The following is a 6468-nucleotide window of genomic DNA, read 5'->3' on the forward strand; positions in this document are numbered from 1 at the left end:
TGTTGTTAGTGTCAGTGGCAGGTCGGTTTATTGTGAGAGCTGGGCTGTCCGCAGGGGGGACCGTGGGGCGAGCGTACGGTGGCTGTAGGTGCCCAAACAGAGCTAAATCCTAGACACCCACACATTGTGTGTGTGTGTGTGTGTGTGTGTGTGTGTGTGTGTGTGTGTGTGTGTGTGTGTGTGTGTGTGTGTGTGTGTGTGGGTGGGTGTGTGTGTGTGTGTTGTCAGAGAGGAGAGAGAGTTTTAAAAAGCCCATAGAATTAGAATAATATGATCAGATTAAACTGTCTAATGTTAATCTTTTTCCACCCTGTAAAAAGTTAACATTCTTCTTAAGCAAATGAGCCAAAGGCCCAGTCGTTTTTTTTTTTGTTACGGGGGGGTAAGTGTCAGTCCTTGGAGAGCCTGTTTAGGGTGAGACAAACTTTTAACAGGACAAAGGACCTCGGTCATTTGGTGTTCAGTCCCCATGTGTTACCTTACAAAGGGACAAAAGCTCAGTCATTGCATGTGAGGTCCTGTGTCATGAGGGAAGGTGCAGAGATGCTGGCCGGCAGGACCTAGACCTCGCCACGTAACTTCTCGTACGTGCATCTCGTTCATGATCCGCACGCATCGATTTTGTCTTAAATCTGGCGCTTAAAATGTGAAGGATGCCATACAACAACAGTGAATGTCAGATGTATGCTGCTGTATCAACTCAAAGATGAATATATATTTCTATATATATAAAGTATATACTTTGTTTTCTTTGCAAGGCGGGCCGCTCTCTTTACAAGAAGCTTTCAAATGCAAACACTTTCTGAATAGAAAAAAGGCTTCCAAGGTAAAACAAAACAAATTGAAATTTAAAATTTAATATAACATTTAAAAAAAAAAAGATGGTTCTTTTAGACCACATACCACCTCAAACCAGAAATACCTCAGATTTTTCTACGTATATCGGTTTATTATATATTTTGTTAGTTGTCTTGTCTTGTAGTAGATATATATTAAATATATATATATATTTTAATGTAAGTTGACTTTTATGACTAAGGATTTTTTGGGTTTAAAAAAAAAGTTCCAAAATTTTTTAGAAAGTGCTACCATTTTATGTTGTATACAAAAGAAGATGTAAATAAGTGTACACACTTGTAGAATACAGCCTATGTGAAATACCTGGGCATTATTTCACTTAATTTCCTTATGTTTTTAGTCATGTCTGTTATGTAAAGGGACAGTGGACCTTTTAAGGTGCTGTTTTTCAAACGGAATGCATCTGTCGTTAACTCGCCAACTGCAGTATTGGAACAGCTGCAATTAAATGCTGCGTCGTCGCATTTTTAAATTTCTGTAAAAGCTGTGAAGTCACTGTACAGATGAATTCTTTGGGGGGTTAGGGGGCGAACTGACTCTTTTATAATCCCACGCTCTCTTTGATTGCAGCTGTTCCCCGCGTCTCAGCTCTTGGCACCCAGGCTAATGTGAACGTTATACTTTAATGACGCTGTGAATTGATTGGCTCTCCATACAGCCTGAAAAGTTTCACTGTCCCTCCTCTCCATGGTGTTTTCATCTGTTTCCCCCCCCCCACCCCCCCACTTTGGCAAATGAGACTTCACAGCAGTTGGTCCTCCTGTCCAGAAACAACCTTCCCCCAGAAAGCTTTAACTTCCTTTTGTGATATTAATCGCAATTTAAGGTTTCAACGTGACTCTGCAATCCTGACATAGGCCGTGCTTATCTTATTTCCTGTAGCCTGATCGCCTAGTGTCTGCCAGCCCCAGGGATCCTGTAATTTATCCCCTGTAGCTGTAATTTCGGGACTCCAAGGTGAGTCTCTGACTTTTCAGAATCTCTCACCGAGAGCTTTTTGAATGGCATATAATCTAAACCAAGCCCTGCTGGTAAATCTTCTTTCTGGTCATGTTGTGTAGCAACCTTCCTGTTTACAGAGGAAGGAAAGGTTGTTTTTAAATTATCCAGTATATGCAGTCGTGGTGTTTACCCCCACTCAAACCATACACTTGAGTAAAGACCTTGAGGTTTGGGAGGTGGGGGGGGGGTTGTTGTCCAGAAAGAGTCAGTACACGGGAGGGGGGGGTAGCAGGCTCAAATGTGTTCGGTCATAGGGTTTAAGACAGCAGAAGGCCACAGTGTTGGTAGTAACGTATAAAATGTGACAATGGAGAGATCATAGTGGAGACCTGAGATGGTCTATTCCAGTGAGACTCTCAGTGATGGATGTTTCATTTAGTCTACATTTCCTTTTGTCACCTAGGTTGTCCTTAAATACCTGACTTGCCAACTTTAGAAATCGCTAAAATCTGTGATTAACATGATGGGAGCGACTACTTTTAAGTTACCGGTTGGGTGGAGGTGTGACGATTTCTGGGAATTTCAATGTAGCAAGAAGCAATATCCATAGCAATAGCTTAGATTCAGGTCAAAGTGTAAATAAGTACAAAGGGCAGTAGCACAACATACCAAATTATTGCGTTCCAGACCAAGATATGCTCTGTGCCAAACTTTCGAACATAGTGCTGCTCTGTTTGGGTTTTTCTTTTCACCCCCCCCCCCCCTTTGAATTACCCATTGACAAATTATTCACAGAATTTGTGAGTGATTATCCGACTGCTTATCAGGCCATTAATGGTTGCCTGCATGTTGGTGAACATTACTTTAGGGCAGGGGTGGGGAACCTGTTCCATGGAGGGCCGGTGTGGGTGTAGGTTTTTGGGATGACCACTCAATCAGCCAATAATAAAGCAGTGGTTCTCCACTCCAGTCCTGGGGACCCACTGTGATTGGCTGATTGAGAGACCATCCCAAAAATCTGCACCCACACTGGCCCTCCATGGATCAGGTTCCCCACCCCTGCTTTAGGGTAAAAATGTAACCAAAGTGGATACATTATTATTATTATTATTATTATTATTATTAGTAGTAGTAGTAGTAGTAGTAGTAGTAGTAGTAGTAGTATCAGTCGTGGTACAAATAACAATAGGTATTGTAAAATTAATTTGTGTAATTAGTCGCTCCATCATCAAACCCCCTTTCCAAGCTTAAATTCACCCATCTTCAACAGTTCTTTAACTTTAGACGGTCGGTAATGCAGTCTAACAGTCGTCCCAACGGCAAGCGAGCAGTAATTCAGAGCGTCCGCGTACCGAAACGCTCCGCGCATAGTGCGCATGCAGTGTGCCTCCACTAGTGTCCACGCGGACAGTGCGCGTACAATAACGTCAACCGCGGCTTGCGTTTGCGGTGAGCGGACGTCGAGTGAGTCACTAATTAGCGTTTTAAGTACTGAGCAGTCGCGTTTTTTCTTTTGTCTCTCTCTAACTTTCTCTTTTATCCTTTTAAATGCTTGATATCTTATTCCGCAGAGCCGTTTGCCAAGTAATGAATTTAGAAAGTGAACAAACTGTTGGTCAGAGTTTCGATGCTCTGGTTTTAATCTTGGACTGCGTTGTCCAAGGAAGCGTTGAATGTTTCATTTCTGTTGCATTCGATTTTCTTTATCAGTATTATATTAAATATATTTTTGGTTGTGGAAGTTTCTACAGTATAAAAGTTCTGTCGTGTCATATTTAGTTTGGTAGTTTTGGTTTTGTCGTTTTCAGTCGGAGTCTATAAGGTGCTATTTTAGTCACGCGCAATAAAGGACTAAACCTACAATTTCATCTGGAGTCTGGAGAGACCTGGGTGGGCGGCACGCCTCATGATCCAAGTGTTTATTAGTTTTAATGTAAACGTATCCATAAGGCACAACATGCACCCCCTCCCTCCCCATTTGCTTATGTATTTGGCCAGATTGACGAAGGAAGGTGTTTCTTAAATATTTTCCATCTGCTGTGAGTCTCTTTGTCCATATGGGCGCGACCTATACAATACTCACGTGTTTTTAAAACGATAATAATAACAGACCAGCTGTAATTCTGAATGCAGTCTCAGATCCAGGTTTTTCAGGAACCAGTTACCTCAGACCTCATGTGAACAGTTTTGATCCTCCATCGTCTTTGAGACCAAGAAAGATAGCAGCGCTCCCAGTAATAAACGGGACCGGACAAACCTCCCTTCTGTGACCAGGTGGAAACCAGCCGCCGCTTTTCTAACCACGCACCTCTGCTCAACGTGGGGAGAAAAAGAGTTCATTGGCAAAGTGTTGCCTTTTAATAATCTGCCTGCGTTTCTGTCTTAAAGTTAAGTTCATCTGGTTCAATGAACTTCACTGCAAATTCGCTGTGCGTGCAACTAAACATGAAAAATGAAAGTTAATACATGTTATTTCAAATGCATCTTGGAAATTGTCAGACTGTAACGTCGGGTGAGTCTGTCATGGATTTATTACTGTTATTATTGCTTTAATAACAGGGGTCTCATTGCCTTAATTATCACTTTGGAATCAGCGACGTGGCTCTTTTAGATGCGATGGTTCATGGGCTGCCGAATTCAGACACGCTCGGTGTCGCGTGAAGTCGATCCTGAGACCCGGCTTCCCCGGCTCCCCGCTGCTGGAAATGACTGACTGGCGAGGAGTGAAGCTTCAGCGGTGGGATTTCAGGGAGCCCCTCGCCGGGATCCGGTGTGCACGCGACTGGACGCTGCGAACCGACGCACCATGCAGTGCATTTACACTACATTAGCAGTGCATTTACAGTACCGCTTTGCTGCTTATCACTGGTGCCGGCGATTGCAATTTATAGGGCGGAGGTGCTTGGACTGGACATGCAACAAAATCACACCGCGAGCAGGGAATTCCGCTTTCACCACTTATTACTTAAAAACCAACCAGGGAGGGTGAGCGCTGAAGGGGTTTTCATTTCTTTGTCAGGAGGTCATATTCAAGTGCTGTTTTCATTCCACCAGGATATGTGAAATGTAAATGTCGTAAGTTTCACTACTGTAGCTGAATTGTAGAACAGACATGGCTTGTACTACTGATTTTAAAAATGTACAAAAAGGAAAAAAATCTTGTAAGACAGTGTATACAGAGTTGAGGTTGTTGCTGTAATCCCCCTTTGACTGGAATACGAAAAAAAAAAATATGGAATGCCCCGGGATTCCTACACCCATTGTATTTCCGTTATGAAATGAGGTCTTTTTGTGAGCGATCATTGTAACATAGTTAATTTGCAGTGGATTATTGTTCATTTTTACTGTGGTAATTTTAGAACTGAATATCGAAATTTTGAATTTAGATTTACCTAGTTGTCGGGGTGTGGTTGCTTCTGCTCTGAAATTGGTGCCAGAATAAACCAGTATGAATGTAGTATTTACCCAGTGTGAAACCACACCCTAATTTAGCGGAAAGCGACGGCTAGAAAGGATTATTTCATCTTTTGTATATTAAAATAAACGAAAAACTGAACCTTCGAAACTGTCTTGTAATTTGACTTCAATTTCGCAGCCTTTAAAATCCTGTGTAAGTCCTGGTTTGTTTTATCAAGAGAATTGTTTCGCTGGACTGTTGTATCGTGTTCAGTGCAACATTCCGCCACTAGATGGGAGCATTGCTATAAATGTCAGTTTGAAATCCTTTTACAGCGTGAGTAATTATAGTTAGATTGATCTGGGCTGGCGGCCCAATAGCATATGTTTTTATGGGGTCCAAATTCTCTAGCGACTCCCCTACTTCTAAGCATCCTTAATATTTGGATAGTTTTTATTTAATAAAGTTTAGCTGCACAACAAAAGTTCAAGATCTTAGTGCTGTTACAAATGCATTCATCTTATTAAGTAAGGGGTTTTGGGCTAGTTTAAAAATGCTACCTGGATTTCTGTTACCAGGGCAAGTGAATCATGCAAAGCTATGTGTCAATTTTTAGGTAGTGCCATGTCTGAAATCCTTGACGTCTTCAAAAGGACGGTCCATTAAATTTTACATATGGTTCTGTTCCCATTACGGCAGGGGGTTTACTGTAAAATTTACCAAAGGAGACGGGCATATTTTACGGAGTGCCCCTTATGATAACGGACACTGGCAACAATTTACCAAGAATCACCCCCCACCCCCCTGGGTTGGGAGCTATAGGTCTTCCGCTGGGTTTCTTTTCATTGGTGAACTCGGAGGAATGATTGACAGCGCCGGTAAGTGAAGATCGCCAATGCCTTAGGAAGTTAGGATGGACTCTTCCTAACTGGCCTGGTATATTACCAGTTCATCATCGCTGGCCCCTCAAACCCAAACCACAATGCCCCCCCGACTGGTAAGTCAGCGCCCTAGCGGTCGCCTGTATCTCCAATAAGATTGATCAGCTCTACTCGAGGTATACTTTGCATACTTGATGAAACTGAATATAAAAGTGACAACTTTGAGCCTGACTTGAACTGCATTTATAACCGGATCTCGTGACTTTAATGAGTCTCACCTGGAATTTACCGTAATGGCAAGTTTTTTTTTTTTTTTTTTTTTTTTTAAGGTAAACGTTGAACTAAAAACTGGGGTAATCGATTCGCTCTGATAAATGTCCGCAACCCTGC

Source organism: Paramormyrops kingsleyae, chromosome 4, assembly GCF_048594095.1.
Source record: "Paramormyrops kingsleyae isolate MSU_618 chromosome 4, PKINGS_0.4, whole genome shotgun sequence".
Classification (NCBI taxonomy): Eukaryota; Metazoa; Chordata; class Actinopteri; order Osteoglossiformes; family Mormyridae; genus Paramormyrops; species Paramormyrops kingsleyae.